The sequence below is a fragment of the Schistocerca cancellata genome, chromosome 5, assembly GCF_023864275.1.
Source record: "Schistocerca cancellata isolate TAMUIC-IGC-003103 chromosome 5, iqSchCanc2.1, whole genome shotgun sequence".
Lineage (NCBI taxonomy): Eukaryota > Metazoa > Arthropoda > Insecta > Orthoptera > Acrididae > Schistocerca > Schistocerca cancellata.
The window spans coordinates 202,330,505-202,353,151 of record NC_064630.1 but is presented as its reverse complement, the minus strand read 5'-3'; positions in this window follow the sequence as shown (position 1 = coordinate 202,353,151).

The following is a 22,647-nucleotide window of genomic DNA, read 5'->3' as shown; positions in this document are numbered from 1 at the left end:
CAGCTGTATCTCTACACGGCATCCAAGCTCTGTTTGACTCAATGTCGAGGCGTATCGACGCCGTTATTAAGGCCAGAAGTGGTTGTTCTGGGTACTGATTTCTCAGGATCTACGCACGCAAATTGCGTGAAAATGTAATCACATGTCAGTTCTAGTATAATATATTTGTCCAATGAATACCCGTTTATCATCTGCAGTTCTTCTTGGTGTAGCAATTTTAATGGCCAATAGTGTATGTAATTAAGGTGGTAAATCCTTTCAGTTCAAATACACACCATGCTCGTACTCCTATGGGAATCGCGATGACGCCGCGACTAATAAGGCTAAATGAGCAGGGCACAACACCAGCAGTGTGTTGTGTAAGTTGAGAATTTCGATCTGGCGGGAAGTGTGCTTGGGTAGTCTATGGTGCTGCGGTGACCGCTGAGCCTGTATGCCGTAGTCGTCAGCGTAACTGCCTAGTAAGCAGAAGACCTGGGTTCGAATCCGGGTCAGGTACAAATTATCAAACTGTCCCATTTATATAAATCAATGCCCACTTACAGCCACTGTCTTTAATTCCCCTGTGTCTTGAAACAGGGATAAGGCAAAACATTACGATCACCTCCTGTAACGTATATGAAACTAATATGTGTGTTGCTACAACAAATATGCCTCTGTTTGATAGTGAAAATGGACTCGATAAGCAAGCTCAGCTACCAGTAAACCGAACTGACCTGGATAACACCGTGTGCGTGTTGTATGAGTGTTAGTTTCACTGTCCTTTAAGCCCTCAACAGACCGTTACATGAAAAACTTAAAACTAACATTACTGCATTTTTGAATAAGAATTTACAACGAAATTACTGTGGTGTGGTGTGTCAGTGTCTCTGTTTTAGTCCTAAGTTTTGCACTCATCTTTTTAAATGACTGCCTTTTCCCATGCGGTTTACAGCAATTCGCAGCAGCATACAGCAGCTGCTGCTAAGGCTTATTGTTACTAAGAATGAATTTAATAAAAAGGAGATTTCTGGGTCCTGTTAACTACTAAATAACTTGCGATAAGGGATTTCATGAATTAAGTCTATTTAAATACTTCAGAAATCATCATGACCAAATATTAATAATGGCAAAATGCCTTACAATGACCGATAAGTATCAATAATGGCTAAGTGCCAGCTCAAAAAATTATTTCAATTTTAAAGTTATGGTAAAATTTAATAGCCACAGCATTTATATATTAATTACACGTGGAGAATAATCAGCATTATTTGGGATAAGTAGGCTTCATTAACTGACAAGCAAAACATGGGATTATTGCAAACTCGGACTAACAATCACGAGCAAAACCCTGCAATTGCTTTTGCGCTATGCTTGCGAATTTTACCTTAAGTTCCATCTTGAAGCATAGTTAATCCATTTAAAAGTCTTGTGGCTGTATAAATTAAATCAGGCGTTGAGTTTGGTAAGATCTGCCATCAACGACGTGAGGGCAGCGTGACACGTCTTCTGTATCCGAGCTCTTGACCGACCCTAGTACTTCCACTCTCGCAGACACACCCCATCTCACAATAATGCTTAAAATCGCGCTCTCATGTTCGCCCTCAGATTTTTACTATCGATATCCGAGTGCCTTCACAATGCAAAGAATAGCATTAAGCTGGCTATTGTTTTCAATGTAATGGAGAGTCCTGACACACTCCTTGCAAGATGGCATGGTCTCCTGACCTTCATTTCTTACATATTCCGACCTCACATCGTATTCTGCGTATCAAGACGTTTCATTCGAGCACAAACTCGATAGGGTAGAGTCAATTTTACATATTTCCATTTAAGCGATATGCAAATCTGATAAATAAATCGCAAGTACGCACCGAGATTAATAAGTTGAGGCTGGCGTACACAAACATTCAAGACACGACGGACACAGGGGTTTTTGTTCGGCGGAGACAACCAGCCCACTGGAAAGTCCGTAGGAGGGTGGGTTAGCATGCAGATGCGCCGGCTGGCCGATCGCCCATGGACCAAAACAGTTTTTGCCAGAAAAAAGGCATAATGGCCTGCGTGTTCACCTTAAAAGCAAAACCTGCTCTATTGTTTGGGAGAGCCCCAGCATACACATTTTTTTTCACGGACCTAGTGTGCAGTTTCAGAGTTCTCACAAGTGGACAGTAAATGCCTAAGGCAGATGCTACATATTTCCGGATTGGTCGGCTTAGCCATTCTCCCATTTGTAAGAGTAACACTGATTGGTTTAACACTGATTGGTGGACCATTTCCGACGCAATGAGCTGGAGAAGTGAAGGAAAGACAGCAGATGATATACCCTTTCACTTTTTGTGTGGAGGGAAGTCGTTCTGGTGACACTTTTGTGGCAGGAACACGTAGCAGGAGCGAGTGCACTCGTGCGTGTACGCAGAGAGTGAGGAACAAAGTCTCTACACAGTACTGCACTGAGAGAGCACCTCTGTCGCTAGTGAATTGGAGTGATACTCTGTATTGAGTCACTCGCGATTGAGCGTTTGTTCACTGTGTTGGCCATGACACTTAACATGCGGTGTGAACACAGATAGAGTATTAGTTAGCGCCTGCGAGCAAACATTGAGTGGCATTGCAGTGGACTGGTTATCTGACTGGTGTACCAAGCCAATAGTTAGACTAGGGGCAGATAGAACTCCTTGACTTCATCAAGGCGTAGTGAGAGTTCGATCGGCGAAGGTCAATCCAAATAGAAAGAGATAGTTTTGTTATTTTTCAGCGGCGAACGATCCAGGCAGCAGTCGTCGCAGCTCACGGTATTGTGCACTACAGCATAGGCGAGCCCCATCTTTCATCCATTAGAAATAACATACTTCATTCACGATACTCCATTACATTTCTCACGCGACAGCCTCGACCGTAGTTAGAAAAATTCAATCGGATTATTATTCAAGTTGAGTAGGCGCGGCTCTCGGCCATTCTGCCAAGTAAATAATATTCTTAAATCATCATCATCATCATCATCATCATCATCATCATTTAAGACTGATTATGCCTTTCAGCGTTCAGTTTGGAGCATAGCCCCCCTTATACAGTTCCTCCATGATCCCCTATTCAGTGCTAACATTGGTGCCTCTCCTGATGTTAAGCCTATTACTTCAAAATCATTCTTAACCGAATCCAGGTACCTTCTCCTCGGTCTGCCCCGACTCCTCCTACCCTCTACTGCTGAACCCATGAGTCTCTTGGGTAACCTTGCTTCTCCCATGCGTGTAACATGACCCACCATCTAAGCCTGTTCGCCCTGACTGTTACATCTATAGAGTTCATTCCCAGTTTTTCTTTGATTTCCTCATTGTGGACACCCTCCTGCCATTGTTCCCATCTACTAGTACCTGCAATCGTCCTAGCTACTTTCATATCCGTAACCTCAACCTTGTTGATAAGGTAACCTGAATCCACCCAGCTTTCGCTCCCATACAACAAAGTTGGTCGAAAGATTGAACGGTGCACAGATAACTTAGTCTTGGTACTGACTTCCTTCTTGCAGAAGAGAGTAGATCGTAGCTGAGCGCTCACTGCATTAGCTTTGCTACACCTCGCTTCCAGTTCTTTCACTATGTTGCCATCCTGTGAGAATATGCATCCTAAGTACTTGAAACCGTCCACCTGTTCTAATTTTGTTCCTCCTATTTGGCACTCAATCCGTTTACATTTCTTTCCCACTGACATTACTTTCGTTTTGGATATGCTAATCTTCATACCATAGTCCTTACATTTCTGATCTAGCTCTGAAATATTACTTTGCAAACTTTCAATCGAATCTGCCATCACAACTAAGTCATCCGCATATGCAAGACTGCTTATTTTGTGTTCACATATCTTAATCTCACCCAGCCAGTCTATTGTTTTCAACATATGATCCATAAATAATATGAACAACAGTGGAGATAGGTTGCAACCTTGTCTTACCCCTGAAACTACTCTGAACCATGACCTCAATTTACCGTCAACTCTAACTGCTGCCTGACTATCCATGTAAAGACCTTTAATTGCTTGCAAAAGTTTGCCTCCTATTCCATAATCTCGTAGAACAGACAATAACTTCCTCCTAGGAACCCGGTCATATGCCTTTTCTAGATCTATAAAGCATAGATACAATTCCCTGTTCCATTCATAACACTTCTCCATATTTGCCGTAAGCTAAAGATCTGGTCCTGACAAACTCTAAGAGGCCTAAACCCACACTGATTTTCATCCAATTGGTCCTCAACTAATACTCGCACTTTCCTTTCAACAATACCTGAGAGGATTTTACCCACAACGCTGATTAAAGAGGTACCTCTGTAGTTGTTACAATCTTTTCTGTTTCCATGTTTAAAGATTGGTGTGATTACTGCTTTTGTCCAGTCTGATGGAACCTGTCCCGAATCCCAGGCCATTTCAATTATCCTGTGTAGCCATTTAAGACCTGACATTCCACTGTATTTGATGAATTCCGACTTAATTTCATCCACCCCAGCCGCTTTATTGCACTGCAATCTATTGACCATTTTTTCCACTTCCTCAAATGTGATCCTATTTCCATCATCATTCCTATCCCATTCTACCTCGAAATCTGAAACATTACTGATCGCATTTTCACCTACATTGAGCAACTCTTCAAAATATTCCCTCCATCTGCCCAAGGCATCCACAGGATTCACCAGCAGTTTTCCTGACCTGTCCAAAATACTTGTCATTTCCTTCTTACCTCCCTTTCGAAGACTGCTAATTACACTCCAGAATGGTTTTCCAGCAGCTTGACCCATAGTCTCCAACCTGTTTCCAAAGTCTTCCCACGATATCTTCTTGGATGCTGCAATTATCTGTTTGGCTTTGTTTCTTTCTTCAACATAACTTTCTCTGTCTACATGGGTTCTGGTATGTAGCCATTTTTGATACGCCTTCTTTTTCCTTTTACAGGCTGCCTTGACTGTATCATTCCACCAAGCTGTTTGCTTCATCCTACTTTTACACACTACTGTTCCAAGACATTCTTTAGCCACTTCTAGTACTGTGTCCCTGTACCTTGTCCATTCCTTTTCCAATGACTGTAATTGACTACATTCAACTAACTGGTACCTTTCTGAGATCGCTGTTATGTACTTGTGCCTGATTTCCTTATCCTGAAGTTTCTCCACTCTTATCCTCCTACATATGGCCCTGACCTCCTGCACTTTCGGCCTCACAATCCCAATTTCACTGCAGATTAAATAATGATCAGTGTCATCAAAGAATCCCCTGAATACACGTGTGTCCCTCACAGCCTTCCTGAATTCCTGATCTGTTATTATATAGTCAATGACAGATCTGGTTGCCCTGCCTTCCCAAGTATACCGGTGAATGTTCTTATGTTTAGAAAAGGAGTTTTTGATTACTAAGCCCATACTGGCACAGAAATCCAAGAGTTGTTTCCCGTTCCTGTTGGCCTCCATATCCTCTCCAAATTTACCCATAACCTTTTCATACCCTTCTGTTCCATTTCCAATCCTGGCGTTAAAATCGCCCATGAGCAGAACACTGTCCTTGTCCTTTACTCTAACAACTACATCACTGAGTGCCTCATAAAAACTATTCATCTTATCTTGATCTGTCCCTTCACAATGCGAATATATTGACACAGTCCTAATTTTCTTGCTAGACACTGTCAAATCTATCCACATCAGACGTTCGTTTACATACCTTATTGCAACTACGCTGGGTTCCATTTCTTTCTTGATGTAAAGCCCTACACCCCATTGTGCTATTCCTGCTTTGACTCCTGACAGGTAGACCTTGTATTCTCCCACTTCCTCTTCTTTCTCACCCCTTACCCGAATGTCACTAACAGCTAAAACGTCCAGCCCCATCTTACTCGCAGCCTCTGCCAGCTCTACCTTCTTCCCAGAGTAGTCCCCGTTGATATTAATAGCTCCCCATCTCATTACCATTTGTTTGCCAAGTCGTATCTTAGGAGTCCCTGGTTTGTCAGTTAGAGGTGGGACTCCGTCACCTCCAAAGGTCCGAGGCATTTTGCTCTGATTGTTGCCAGCATCATATTTAAAGTACCAGGGAAGCAGGTTGCTAGCCTTACTTGCCCCGAGTCCAATTGGGTTTTACCCCTAACGGCTGAGGGACTAACCGGTGGATTTGGTAGTCTTTGCCGTATGAGCACAAAGGTGACCACGGCTCAGAATATGTCCGAGATGCCCAGCCTTATTCCAAAGTAACTGGTATCCCGACTGTCGGGACCACTTACTTGGCCACTCATACGTTGCCCGTGGTTCATGAACTAGGACATGACTACAGGAACCCACACCATGAACCACAACATTCAACATTCTTAAAGAGAAGGGATAAAAGAGCTTTCCTACACTTTGTATACAAATGTCATTAACAGGATTCCTATCCATAAGAGGTAACCTCCTATTCCGAAAAGAACCCGGAAATTTGTGTATCAGTTTATAAATAAAAGTTACATTGAATATTCTTAAATTTTGCAATAAATAATATTTTCCTTTCGTTTAATGTTTTTCTTACACTAACAAGCAATACTACAGTACCTAAGTATTCCATTAGTTACGTAAAATGTTCAAATGTGTGTGAAATCTGCTAAGGTCATCAGTCCCTAAGCTCACACACTACTTAACCTAAACTATCGTAAGGACAAACACACACACCCATGCCCGAGGGAGGATTCGAACCTCCGCCGGGACCAGCGACACAGTCCATGACTTCAGCGCCTCGACCGCTCGGCTAATCCCGCGAGGCTCGTTACGTAAGAAAATAGAATATTTTTGTGTCTTTTCCTTACAGCAGACGACTCCAGAAGATATTTATTGCTGAAGGTTTTTCAGGCATTTCTTTTTGGTGCGTTAGGGGCGTCTGACTTCTGTAGTAGTGTGGGGTAAAAATTGCTTCTTGCAGGAGCCAAAGGGTACTTGTCAGATCAATCCGTAGCGCAACTCGTCAACATAACACCCACACACTGTCATCCGTACACTGCTTGATGGTGAGTTGGTCCATCTTTACAACGCAATAGAGCAGCGATACTTCTTGACATGGTTTTGATAACCCCCCTGCAGTTTTCCAGAGGTACGTGGCCCAAGATGTCCAGGCACAGATCACGCAATTCTTGTAAATTACCGGCCGGTGGTTTGTGGGTGCCGAGCTGGCAGCAGGCAGCTTCCATATGCGTTCCATATCGTCGAGTTCAGGCGAATTTGGTGGCCAAAATATAATCGTAATATAATTGCGTAGCCTTTCGCGGCCAGAGTCAGTCGGCGTAAAAGTTTTCTGGGTATGGTACCGCGTCATATTGTATAAAACTACTCCTGGAGAAAACCAAAATTTCGGCCACGTTTGAAGCGGCCTCCTTCTATGTCTAGACCCAGCAGTAGTTTTATACAATATGACGCGGTTCCATACCAAGAAAAGTTGTATATCGATATAAACGTCAGTTCACTAGCACGCTATTCAAACAACTGTTCCAGATCTCTGGCCTTGTGATACGCACAGTTATCCAGCTGGAAGATGCAGTCGTCCTCAGGTGGTCCGTAACAATCTTCACTTAGTCCAAAGCTCTCATGGTGTCTCCCATTACTACCACAGGTTCCATGGTAGCCCACGTGAATGTTCCCCACCTAGTTATATTGCCCCCACTGGCTTGCGTCCGTGGCCCGGTGTATGTATCGAGCAGCAGATCGTCTGGATGACGGAGTATCCGGACACGACCATCGGCCTGGTGTAACAAGAAACCTGATTCATCCGACCACGTGCCACGTTTCCACTGGTCCACGGACGAATCTCGATGATCCAGTGCTCATTTCAGTCGTAACTAACGACGCCGCTGCGTCGGTACGGGGACACGTTGGAGTCGTCTGCTGCGAAGCCCCGCTTTAACAATGTACACTGAACTGCGCGCTTCGTAAGCCTTGTGGCTGCACCTGCATTGTGTTCTGTCGTCAGATCTGCCGCAGATCAACGCCTATGTTGCTTTACAGAGCGAGTAAGGCTCCAACCTCCAAGCTTACCAGATCGCGACCAGCTTACCACTTCCCGCGATGTTCGTTCCCAGGACCAGCGACAACTCTATCTGCCCTTTTGTAAAAGTCGTTTTTTTAGTAGATTATGCCTTTTCTCTGTCAGTATTGTTGCTAGAATGGTACACCATTCGTCTCTGCTCCGCTTACATACCTTTCTTAACACTTCATGTGCGTGCTTCGCCACCAGATGGTATTCAGTCTTGCGGTGGGCAGTGATCGTAATACTTGTCTCACCGCCGTGTTTACCCTCGGCGCTTACTGCAAGTCCATCCGTTTTGGGTCATACAGATTCTGATGCAGTAATATCAGTGTCAGTCTCTGAAGCGTTTTGCTTGAATGAGCACGCGCAGAAATAGCGCTTTTAACCTACTCCTGATATATCTGTAGCTTCGTCGCCGTCATTATCTAAACTTTTTATTTAATTCATCTTTGTTATTTCATGCCATGCGGTCAGCATTATATCATATTACTAAGGCATTTGATAACTGTAACAAAGTGCAGGGTGTCCATAAATTATCTTTACAAGACTTCAATAACCTTGAATCTACAGAGTGGTCCATTGATCGTGACCGGGCGAAATATCTCACGAAATAAGCGTCAAACGAAAAAACTACAAAGAACGAAACTTGTCTAGCTTGAACGGGGAAACCAGATGGCGCTATGGTTGGCCCGCTAGATGGCGCTGCCATAGGTCAAACGGAAATCAACTGCGTTTTTTAAATAGGAACCCCCATTTTTTATTACATATTCGTGTAGTACATAAATAAATATGAATGTTTTAGTTGGACCACTTTTTTCGCTTTGTGATAGATGACGCTGTAATAGTCACAAACATATGGCTCACAATTTTAGAGCTGGCCGTTGTGGCCGAGTGGTTCTAGGCGCTTCAGTCCGGAACCTCGCTGCTGCTACGGTCGCAGGTTCGAATCCTGCCTCGGGCATGGGTGTGTGTGCTGTCCTTAGGTTAGTTAGGTTTAAGTAGTTCTAAGTCTAGGGGACTGATGACCTCGGATGTTAAGTCCCATAGTGGTCAGAGCCATTTGAACCATTTTGAACAATTTTAGACGAACAGTTGGAAACAGGTAGATTTACTAAATTAAAATGCAGAACTTAGGTACGTTTGAACATTTTATTTCGGCTGCTCCAATGTGATACATGTACCTTTGTGAACTTATCATTTCTGAGAACGCATGCTGTTGCAGCGCGATAACCTGTAAATACCACATTAATGCAATAAATGCTCAAAATGATGTCCGTCAACTTCAACGCATTTGGCAATACGTGTAACGGCATTCCTCTCAACAGCGAGTAGTTGGCCTTCCGTAATGTTCGCACATGCATTGACAATGCGCTGACGCATGTTGTCAGGCGTTGTCGGTGGGTCACGTTAGCAAATATCCTTCAACTTTCCCCACAGAAAGAAATCCGGGGATGTCAGATTCGATGACCAATCCACCTGTCATGAAATAAACTATTCAGTACCGCTTCAACCGCACGCGAGCTATGTGCCGGACATCCATCATGTTCAAAGTACATCGCCGTTCTCTCATGCAGTGAAACATCTTGTAGTAACATCGGTAGAACATTACGTAAGAAATCAGCATACATTGCACCATTTAGATTGACATCGATAAAATGGGGGCCAGTTATCCTTCCTCCCATAATGCCGCACCATACATTAACCCGAAAAAGGTCGCTGATGTTCCACTTGTCGCAGCCATCGTGGATTTTCCGTTGCCCAATAGTGCATATTATGCCCGTTTACGTTACCGCTGTTGGTGAATGACACTTCGTCGCTAAATAGAACGCGTGCAGAAAATCTGTAATCGTCCCGTAACTTCTCTTGTGCCCAGTGGCAGAACTGTACACGACGTTCAAAGTCGTCGCCATACAATTCCTGGTGCACATAAATATGGAACAGGTGCAATCGATGTTGATGTAGCATTCTTAACACCGACGTTTTGAAATTCCCGATTCTCGCGCAATATGTCTGCTACTGATGTGCGGATTAGCCACGACAGCAGCTAAAACACCTACTTGGTCATCATCACTTGTTCTAGGTCGTGGCTGACGTTTCACATGTGGTTGAACACTTCCTGTTTCCTTAAATAACGTAACTATCCGGCGAACGGTCCGAACACTTGGATGATGTCGTCCAGAATACCGAGCAGCATACATAGCACACGCCTGTTGGGCATTTCGAGCACAATAGCCATACATCAACACGATATCGACCTTGTCCGCAATAGGTAAACGGTCCATTTTAACACGGCTAATGTATCACGAAGCAAATACCGTCCGCACTGGCGGAATGTTACGTGATACCACGTACTTACACGTTTGTGACTATTACAGCGCCATCTGTCACAAAGCGAAAAAAGTGGTCCAACTAAAACATTCATCTTTCTTTACGTACTACACGAATGTGTAATAAAAATGGGGGTTCCTATTTTAAAAAACGCAGTTGATATCCGTTTGACCTTTGGCAGTGCCATCTAGCGATCCAACCATAGCGCCATCTGGTTTCCCCCTTCAATCTAGACATGTTTCGTTCGTTGTAGTTTTTTCGTTTGATGCTTATTTCGTGAGATATTTGGCTCGGTCGCTATCAATGGACCACCCTGTATACTAGATATTGACAGTTGGTTTTCAAAGTGTGATAAAATAAGTCTTAAAGTTTTACGCATCTGTGTGTGCACCGTTCGTGGCGCGGATAACGGATAGTCGAAATTCCTTTCCTCTCCTCGTACGACTGAAGATCGCCGAGCAGACATGTTCAAATGCATTGCGAATGCATGCCTTCGTACACTAGTTCGTTACATCACTGGAAAAAGTCCAGTTGTGTGAGGTCAGGGGATCGTGTCAGCCATGAAACTGGAACATCTCGTCCAATCCACATCTCTGGAAACTTTTCATCTAGAAACTGATTAACATTTAAGGACCAGTGGGGTCGTGCCTCGCCATGTTGGAATATGACATCAGGTTGCAGGGGTTCCAATTGTGACACAGAAACTCTTGTAACATGTCCATGTAAACACCGCCACTGACGGCAGCATCGATGAAAAACAGTGGACCAATGATGCAAGTGTACATCACGCCACACCAGACATTGACCTTGGGACTGTCTCTTTCTATTTCACATTTAACATGAGGATGCTGCGAACCCCATATACGAGCGTTATGACGATTCAGTTTGCCGGGCACTTAAAACGTTGCATCGTCGGAGAAACAAATCTTTTCCAGAAAGTCATTGTTTGTGTCAATCTTGCCTAGTGCAGACTGTTAGCGGTGAGGTTTGTCCGCATTATTTAATGCCTTAAGAGCTGTACCTCGTAGGCACATAGCACTAACTTTTTACGCAACACACTGTGCACTGTTGATCATCTCATTTCCAGCTCTCTGGCCGCCCGCCATAGGCACCAATTTTGTCGGACTCCTTGCAAACGCCTGCCTGTACCTTGTCCACGTTGGTGTCTGAACAGAGGGGCGACTCGCCCCTGTCTGTGCAGAACTCTTCCTGTTTCCATAAATGACGTATACCAAGCCCGAATAGTTGGTCGGGAGAGTGATTGCCTTCCACACTGTGTTTGAAAGTATCGCTGCACTTGGGTATCAGACGTCGTCTGCACAAACCGGGCCACACACTGTGCTTTCTCCTGTGGCGTCCGCATTTTATCAGGCATCCAAGTTCAATTTTCTTAAAAATCGTCTCACCTGTAAGGTAAAAAGACTTTGAGGTATCACATGTTGAAAGACATTTGTTAATTCCTAGCATAGTTTTAAAGTTACTAAAGTCTCAATTTGTAAAGATAATATATGAAAATCATGTATCTTGTTATACTCTCCTAAAAGTTCTCAGTAAATCTGTAACTTTCAACATTTTCTGATGTTATGGCAGTGGTTATTTTAGCAGGAAGTTGCTATTTCAATTTGTTTTGTCTCCTGCAGAAAGTTAGGTGCTGATCCTGATACCACTCAAACGAAAACAACATGTGATTTTGTTACTGTTTCAGACACTTCTTACTAATATTTATTAGCGAAACTTGTTTTCGGTAGCATGATGCCCTAATTATGTGGATTACAGTTACTCGTACGTTGCACTTCAGATTAAAGTACACGTAACTAATGCGCCTGATGATAGCAAGATGCAGCCGAAACGCGCTGTGCTAACAAATGTTAGTAAAACGTCTCTGAAGCAGTAAAAGTTATTTCACGAATGAGTTATTTAAATCACTGTATGGTGTTAAATCACACGAAAGGTTGGGGAGTCTCTGATGGTTAAGTTGTAATACATCACTTTCGGGCTATGTATCTGCGCTCATCCTTTTCGTTGTTGTTTTCCGGCATCCAAGGGACATGGCGTTTTGTCCAGCCTGGAGGTGAAGGGGTGATCTTCCCTTCATTCTTCTGAACCGGTTGCAGACATTTCCATGCTATCTTAAGTCCAAGTGATTTTGCCACAACGGTCGGTGATTTCCAAGACCTGCTGGGAGTAAATTACGAAAATTCTGGCTGGGAGCAGCTCTTTGCTGAAGAGTGCATCAGAACTGACAATGGAAATTCCTGAAACCTGTTCGTGAGGTTGGTCGGCTGAAAGGGCTAAATGTTAAAAATAATTCCATGGAGCTGCTGGGAACTGTTGGGCGGAGCAACTGTTTTACGACGTCATACATGGCGTCGTGTATGAAGTCTTACGTGAGCGATCCTCTGTGATCAGTAAAGATGTTGTGTCTGTGCAGCATGTTTCCAAAGAGTTGGCAAGGTTTTCTCGTGGGCTGGTTTGGGATCCTGTATAAGTTGCCGGTTGGCTTGGCTAGTTGTTCGGATACAGACTAGCTAGCTGGACGGAGGAGTTTAATAACACGGACTTAGCGAGGTCCAATTAAAACCAATAAAATCGGTAGATTCCTGCGGTGCTTTTGTGCGTTTTTTGACCAACTGATCATGAACGTTTGTCCTCCTTTTTTTGCTGTGGAGGTTACTGGTGGAAGTTGCTGAGAACCAGCTGGAGGTAATGTATGTAGTGTTACCAGTATACATTTTGTAGTACTGTGGTGAAGTCTCGGAACCTTGCTGAAAGTAAATAGGTAGCTGCAGGACCTTAGTTATTGACTTTGGAATTGTGACAATTTTATCCTTGTCTCGCGGATCAAAGCGAAACTGAGTATCGTAATATAGATTGATTTAATAGAGTAGCAGTGTAGAGAATTAATCCTGGTCTGCTAATAACCGTACACGAGTAAATCTACGGAGGAATATGTCGCGTTATTAGTCTCCCACGCTGCACAACGCTAAGTGAGCGTAGATTTCAGTCGCGACCCCGAATGGGGCCTCGCATGACGCTACGGAAGTTCCGGGAACAGACCAAAGGAATACTTCAGTTTTCATGACGGAGATACACATTTATAATTTACTTAAGACATCATCGGACACCTGTCCGATCTGTACAGCATAATCATTTGGGGGCAGGGAGTCTGCTATTATCAAGATCTTGTCCATATTAAGTGGTCTTACGAGCACCAATGTTTGCATGATATCCACTTCCTCATCAGAAAACGCTAATGTTTTCTGAGTTAGGCAGTATGCCAGTTCACCTAGATAGTCTAGACAAAATAAAAAAATAAGGCACTACCCATATATGGGTGATCAGCTATTTTCGTCCCGCAAGGGAATAGATTAATCGCACCTGGTCACTGCATTTCGCAGTTGTGTTGAACATAATATCAAAGTTAGATGTTTCATTTTAGGAGAGCAGACAGACGTTCCACGATCTGAGGAGAGGAGAAAATCTCTATTTCGGAAAGCTGATTAGACAGATGAGTCGGACGGTACGGAGGTTTCCCTTTTAACAGTTACTATTCACTAACACGCTTTTAGATATAAGAGATAAATAATATTTGGTACCAAGAAGCTACTGTACCATAGCCAGTTTTTGTACCATGGGACTGGATGCTTCACAACATAAATTTACATCTTGTCTGGGAGATGGGCTTCAATCATGTCCCTGCAGTCGCCAGAATCGATGAATTAATGATACATATCGTATATAGGGAGCTTTATTTGTTAGATGCCATTACCCATGCGATCCATTGGAGAATTTTGAGTTCGACACCATGACTCCGGGAGCGACACCGCTGTGCCTCTACAAAACATTGAAAGAATCGTAGTTCTCCGTCATACTCGCCGATGGTGGCCATCCCTGGCAGTGCAGCACTGTGATTCATCGCTGAACAAAATGCGTCACCTTTCATCAGTAGTCGAGGCTTCCCAGTAACTGCAGCTCTTCAGACGTAACCGTTTGTGTTGTGGAGTTAACGTCAGCCTATACACGGGAGGGAAATTCCTCAGTGCGGCTGCTGCTAGTACCCGACCACTGGTGCAGGAAGACACTGTATGTGGCAGGGAGCCGATTAGCTGTTCTAGGGTGGCAGGCGCGCAGGTGAAGGCGCTGGCTGTAGTGTGGTTAGTGCACAGTACTGGGTTCCTCATTACTTGGTCTAGGAGCAAGACGACCACCGGTTCCACTGTGGTCCAGAGTCCGATGTCTGGACACTTGCGCGACGTATTTTGGCGTTTCTTACACGCCAAACACCCGCTCAGATAGACATCCACACATTTTTATTCCCGGAAGGGCTTTTTACCCCACTATCAAAACTCACTCTGTGACTTGCCACGCGATCTGCCATCTGTTTAATTCTGGCCGTAAGTCAGAGATATTATACTGGAATTATCTCAACGAACGACACTACGTCCTAACACGCTATCAGTAATACATCTCCAATTTCTTAGGGAGCACCTTCAATGATCCGCCTTGCACCTGGAACGTCCAAGTCATTAAAAGGTGAAAACTTATCTGAACCTAACCGGATCGAACAGAACCGATGACGGATTCTTCACCCACTCAACGAGTAGGCGCGCTTGGACGTGTTGGCCGTGTACGACCCGCTGCTCAAGGCGCTTACATACAAAACATAAAAACAAAAAGTAAATAAAAATAAGTTAATAAAAAATAAATAACTGAATAAATGAAAATAAAATAAAAAAGCCAAAAACGAATTATGTTTATTTTTCATGGCTCTCCTGTGGTTTCCTTTCTTTAATCCTTTCTGCCCCCTCATAGCTCTAGATTTGTCGTACTGGGAGCAGGCTTAGATAGGGGCTAAAGCCTGAAGTGGTGGTTTGTTTTTTTATTTGGCGCATAAGCGGCGGTAGCAATTTTCCTTCCTTATTTTTGAATCACTTTGTACTCCCCAGGGGCGAATAAAAGGGGTAGGCCATTTGATCAGTAATCAAACGTTCTCAGTCCCGAGTTCGAAAGCTGTCATTGCTTAAATTTTGATTAATTACCAGCACTGGCGACCGAAGGCTTTCAGCATAAGAAGTCACCCTTATTCTGCCAACAGCCTTGTCAAAGAGGGCGGAGGAGCGGACAACGGTTCAGGGCACTCCCTTGTCCTGGGGATGGGAAACTGCCCCTAAACGCGAAAGCATCAGCAATGATCAATAGCATGAGGGTGCAGAAGGCAATGGAAACAACTGCGTTATAGACGCACAATGGGTATACAAAGGATATGTGGCCTGTAATTGAAAAAGTTCATAATGATCTCTCCATTGGCAAAAGATTCCGCAATAGTGCAACATTCGGATCTCTGGGAGGGGACTGCCAAAGAGGAGGTGGCCATGAGAATAACCGCGCTGATAACCACGCAGTTGAGCGCTCCACAAACCAAACATCATCATCAAAAAAAAAAAAAAAACATCATGAGAATAACCAACGAAATGATAACGTTCCACGAGTCGGGGAGTGGAATGTCAGAGGCGTGAACGTGGTAGGGAAGGTAGAGGATCTGAAAAGGGAAATGCAAAGGCTCAGTCTAGATATAGTAGGTGTCAGTGAAATGAAATAGAAAGAAGACAACGATTTCTGGTCAGATGAGTATAGGGTAATAACAACAGCAGTAGAAAATGTTATAATGGGAGTAAGATTCGTTATGAATAGGAAGGTAGGGCAGAGAGTGTGTTGCTGCGAACAGTACAGTGTCAGAACTGACAGCAAACCAACATCGACAACGATAGTCCAGGTATACATGCAGACATGGCAAGCTGAAGATGAAGAGATAGAGGAAGTATATGAGGATGTTGAAAGGGTAATACAGTATGTAAAGGGAGATGAAAACCTAATGGTCGTGGGGGACTGGAATGCAGTTGTAGGGGAAGGAGTTGAAGAAAAGGGTACAGGAGCGTATGGGTTTGGGACAGGGAATGAGAGAGGAGAAAGACTAACTGAGTTCTGTAATAAATTTCAGCTAATAATAGTGAATACTCTGTTAAAGAATCACAAGTAGACCAGGTATATTTGGAAGACGCCGGCTGATGCAGGAATGTTTCAGTTAGAATACATCACGGTCATGCAGAGATTTCGAAATCAGATACTGAATTGTGAGGCGTACCTAGGAGCGGATATAGCCTCAGATCAAAACGCAGTAGTGATGACGAGTAGGCTGAAGTTAAGAGATTAGTCAAGAAGAATCAATACGCCAAGAAGTGGGATACGCAAGTACTAAGGAATGTCGAGATTGGCTTGAAGTTCTCTAAGGCTATAAATATAGCAATCAGGAATATCTCAGTAGGCAGTACAGTTGAAGAGGAATGGACAGCTCTAAAAAGGGCAATCACGAAAGTTGGAAAGAGAAACATAGGTACAAAGAAGGTAGCCGCAAAGAAACCATGGGTAACAGAAGACATACTTCAGTTCATCGATGAAAGAAGAAAGTACAAAAATGTTCAGGGAAATTCAGGAATACAGAAATACAAATCGCTGAGGAATGAATAGGAAGTGCGGTGAAGCTTAGACGAAATTGCTGCATGAAAAATGTGCAGAAAACGATAAAGAAATGATTGTCGGAAGGGCTGACTCAGTGTATAGGAAGTCAGAATACCCTTCGGTGAAATTAAAATCAAGGGTGGTAACATTAAGGGTGCAACCGGAATTCCATTGTTAAATGCAGAGGAGAAGGGGATAGGTGGAAAGAGTACATTAAAGATGTCTATGATGGGGAAGATTTGCCTGATGTGATAGAAGAAGAAACAGAAGTCGATTTAAGAGATAGGGGATCCAGTATTAGAATCATAATTTAAGAGAGCTTTGGAGGTCTTAGATCAAATAAGGCAGAAGGAATAGATAACATTCCACCAAAATTTCTAAAATAATTTCGGGAAGCGGCAACAAATCGACTGTTCACGTTGGTGTGTAGAATGTATGAGTCTGTCGACATACCGTCCGACTTTCAGAAAAATATCATCCACACAGTTCCGAAAATTGGAAGAGCTGACAAGTCTGAGAATTATCGCATAATTAACTTAATAGCTCATGCATCCAAGTCGCTGAAAAGAATAATATACAGAAGACTGGAAAAGACAGTTGAGGATTTGTTAGATGACGATCAGTTTGGTTTTAGGCAAGTTAAAGGCTTGCGGTTGATAACGGAAGCAAGACTACAGAAAAATTAAGACACGTTCACAGAATTAGTTTGCATGGCGAAAGCGTTCGACAGTGTAATATGGTGCAAGATGTTCGAAATTCTGAGAAATTTAGGGGTACGCTATAGGGAGAGACGGGTAATATACAATATGTACAAGAGCCAAGAGGCAGCAATAAGAGTGGGCCACCAAGAAAATAGTGCTCGGATTGAAAAGGGTGTAAGACGGGGATGTAGTCTTTCACCCCTACTATTCAATCAGTACATGGAAGATGCAATGATGGAAATAAAAGAAAGGTTCGGGAGTGGGATTAAAATTCAAGGTAAAAGGATATATCAATGATACGATTCGCTGATGACATTGCTATCCTCAGTGAAAGTGAAGTTGAATTATATGATCTGCTGAATGGAATGAACAATCTAATGAGTACAAAACATGGATCGAGAGAAAATCTAAGAAAGACAAAAGTAATGAGAAGTAGATGAAATGAGAACAGCGGGAAACTTAACATGAGGATTGATGAATTTAAGGAATTCTAATACCTAGATTACAAAATAACCAATGACGGACGGAGCAAGGAGGACATCGAAAGCATACTAGCACTGACAAAAAGGCGTTCCTGGTTACGAGAGGTCTATTAGTATCAAATATAGGCCTTGTGAGGAAGAAATTTCTGATAATGTACGTTTGGAGCATAGAACTGTATGACCGTGAGACATGGGCTGAGGGAAAACAGTAACATAAGGGAATCGAAGCATTTGAGACGTGGCGCAACAGACGAATGTTGAAAATTTGGTGGACTGATAAGATAACGATTGAGGAGGTTCTGCACAGAATCGGAGGGAATGGAATATGTGGAAAACATTGACAAGGAGAAGGGACAGGATGATAGGACATCTGTTAAGACGTGAGGGAACGACTTCCATAGTACTAGAGGGAGCTGTAGAGGGCAAGACTGTAGAGGAAGACAGAGGTTGGAACACATACAGCAAATAATTGATTGCGTAGTTTGCGAGTGCTACTCTCAGATGAAGAGGTGAGCACAGGAGAGGAATTCGTGGCGAACCGCTTCAAACTAGTCAGAAGACTGATGACTTAAAAAGAAAAAAAAAAAAAGAACCTAGGCGACGGGTATGCCATCCCTCACGTTCTAATGCAGTCCAGCAGCGGGCCACTGTGACCTCCGAACACACAAAACTGAGGATATTGAACGTTTCGAACAGTCGACTAGTTGAAGGCCAAAAATGAAGTCCCTTTGAGACTCTGCCTTGTGCTCATAATGCTCTCTCAGACGATTACACGGCTTCCCCGTGTCTTTCAGTCATCACTCAACATCCGACACTGTTGCGCCCGTTATAGACCTTACCAAGCCTGGTAACAACACTGAACCCGAAGAACCCTAATGCACTCTGGTGGCCGTCCTCTGTTGCAGAAAATTGTTTGATGTGTACGAAGTTACATTGACCTACGACCATTTCTTCTGGGCATTTAACTTTTTTGTCATGCAGTGTATCAGAGCTAAAACAAGCATCCTTACGTCATCAGTTATGTGATTATTCTGAGCCGCAGTTTTGTAGGAAATGTGCTACGAACTTGGTAGATGAGTTGTGTGCTGTAGGGTGTTCCATCTTCTGTGGGACTGAAATACTGGTTTTGGACGATGGGACAGTAGATACAAATACTGAGAATATCTGTGGTTGATGTGTTACTGTGGAGACGCCTGGCGTCATTTTCGTACCTACTCCTTAGTCGACTCACGACATTGTCATGCGGCACGTGGCGCTCCGACAGACGTGATTCGCAGTCATTGTTACTAAAGTCGTAAGTACGGCGCGAGAGATTCTGTTTGTCCGCTGACTGTCTTAATGGGAGTACTGTTGACGAATTGCAACTGCCGTAATGTAACGTATATTTGCGTAATGACCACAAAGATAAGAGAACTTAGAACTCTAAGGAGGCATATTGACATTCTCTTACCCCTCGTTCTGTTTGCGAGTGGAACAGGAAAGAAAGTGGTTAGTAGTTGTACAGGGTATCCTTCACCACGCACCGCACAGTGGCTTGAGAAGTATGTATGGAAATGAAGATATAGATTAAGACTTGAATGAAGTAGACCTTGTTGCGAACAGTGGCTCGTAGCTGTTCTATCCGTCCAGGAGTTCAGTTCTTTTCTGGCTGTACTTTGGTGCCAGTACTAAGCATGCTTTCAGTTCAAAGTGTTGTACTTCATTGACGACGCTGTTCGGATTTGGACTTCATCGTGGTTTCAAAGTGACAGTATTTCTCTTCATCTGGTTTACGAGCGATGAGGAATATCGACAAAACGTGTAACTGCTTTATGAAATCTGTTGTGCATTTGCATGCACTTGCTGTCAGAATCAAAATATTTACCAGGTAAGTGCTGCTAGATAACTCTGTGGCTTGGTTCTAAAAGGAACAATGTCACGAATCTTACTTTAAATTTATAAGCTTCTGAATGTTTTCTGTCATTTTCTGACAACTATGAACAGTATATATTTGGGGCTATTTGTTACTATCATTATAGTAAATCAACTTAACTAAAGCTTTTTTTAAGTAATAAATTTTCGGAATTTTCAATTTCAGAATTAAAGAACTTAAAGAGAACATTAGCCTTTTTAACATCATGAACTCTCTTAATTTATTTGACGTTGGCCCTTTGGACATCAGGGTCAAGTACACTGAATAACCAGATGTAGGTAATTTTAAGATAAATATTTCCTTGTACTCATTAATTAAATCACTTTATTCATTTCTCAAGAATTTAATTAACGATAGCAACTGTTACATGTTCCAAAAATCACATTTTATCACTGTAAATCATGAAAACATTGTTTGGTCACATAATCAGGGGGGAAGCTATTTATTCACATTTCTTAATATCAGACAAATAATTTGCATACACTATGGTTGATACTGATGGACAGTGTCTTGAAATGAGGATATAAGATGAACATTAACAAAATCAAAACGAGGATAATGGAATGTAGTCGAATTAAGTCGGGTGATTCTGAGGGACTTAGATTAGGAAATGAAACATTTAAAGTAGTTAAGGAGTTTTGCTTTTTGGGGAGCAACATAAATGATGATGGTCGAAGTAGAGAGGATATAAAATGTACACTGGCAATGGCAAGGAAGGCGTTTCTGAAGAAGAGAAATCTGTTAACATCGAGTATAGATTTAAGTGTCAGGAAGTCGTTTCTGAAAGTATTTGTATAGAGTGTAGCCATGTATGGAAGTGAAACATGGACGATAACTAGTTTGGACAAGAAGAGAATAGAAGCTTTCGAAATGTGGTGCTACAGAAGAATGCTGAAGATTAGATGGGTAGATCACAGAACTAATGAGGAGGTATTGAACAGAATTGGGGAGAAGAGGAGTTTGTGGCACAACTTGACAAGAAGAAGGGACCGGTTGGTAGGACATGTTCTGAGGCATCAAGGGATCACAAATTTAGCATTGGAGGGCAGCGTGGAGGGTAAAAATTGTAGAGGGAGACCAGGGGATGAATACACTAAGCCGATTCAGAAGGATGTAGGTTGCAGTAAGTACTGGGAGATAAATAAGCTTGCTCAGGATAGAGTAGCATGGAGAGCTGCATCAAACCAGTCTCAGGACTGAAGACCACAACAACAACAACATGGTTGATGCTGTAAATGGGGAGAGAAAAAATGTATCACTCGTTTCCGTCATCATCACCATCCTCATCCTCCCCTTCGTAAGATATCTGTTTATCTCTTTCACCTGACTGTGTATTTGCTCTAAGATTATTGATGAACTGCATGTAGAATGGACGACACCTTACACTGACGTATGGAAGGAGATCTCTTAAGTCCTTTAATTTCTTTTCTGAAATGGGTATGATGGCATCAGAAGTAGGTGAAAGTTTTGGCAAAGACAAGCGTCGAGTTTTCTTTCTGTTCAGATCTATTATCTTGAATGGTTCTTCTGAGCAGTAACTAACTGTGTTTGTAGGAGACAGTTCCTGGCATACCTGTGTGATACTTCATTCATTTATCTTGTTCCGAACAAAAGGATTCCCTTCTGCGTTAATTTTCTTGTGCAGGTAAGGACTTCTCATCAAGTCTTTAAAGTTGTAGAAGTCCTTTTGTTTCAGCTCTATTGCAGTTATGGGTGGCTTTCTGTGAACTATGCGTATTAATTTGGCCCGGTCTCTTGGCAGTTCTACTTCAAGAGTTGTTGTTTTCTTTGTCTTCTCAATGGCTGCGTGAACTGAGTCAGCTTCCAAGTCAGTATGTCCAACTTCAAGAAACTTGTGGTTGATTTTCAAACGTCTTCCCTGAATCATGAATTCTTCCACAACTCTCAGAAACTTGATGGCAATTAAAAAAATTCTATTTTTTCCGATACACGAATTGCCGTACAGGTGTACATCAACAATTTCGTCGGCCAGTTTCATCAAATAATCATATAGACAAGAAGCTACTTCCTGCCACTGTTTCATTCCAAATGTAACATACTGGAGAACGTCCTTTATGTCTCTTTACATAGATGGTCAAGTTGAATGTCCAAAGTTGTCTTTTGCAAAATTCCACACCACTGCGTAGAAAAGGAGTGGGTACACATTTCTGCAAATCAAAGGTCAGGATTACCACATGGAATTGTGCTCAGCTTTCTTTTTATCACTGTCTTTCTGATCGTAAGCAGCCTGGGCTAAATCCAAATGTTGCTGTCGTTCCACTTCAACCTTGCAATGTTCAGCATCCTCAGTACAATTCTTGAGTAACATATTTGTCACATTTTGCACCAGTGTCAGTCTTCGGTTTGTGGAAGCTAAGATTGAGACAGGTCACAAAAACACTTCGATAACATGCTTCACTTCTTGGCTTCATACCTTTGGTTTGGCAAAATTCTTGATAGAGCCGGTACATTGCTGAAATACTCAAGTCGGGAGATAAATATTTTTTAGAAGAATGAGATCGAGAATAATGGCTTTCGTAGGAAGGAAACATGTTAATGTGTACCTTTGTTAAATCAATGTCCTCAGATGGAACTTTCGGATGGTTAGAACGTTTACCACGTCCATCTTCAGAACACACTCCTCCCTCAGAGCCCCTTCTTTTCTCCACAATTATTCTTACCCTTCTTTTGTGTTAAAGAAAAT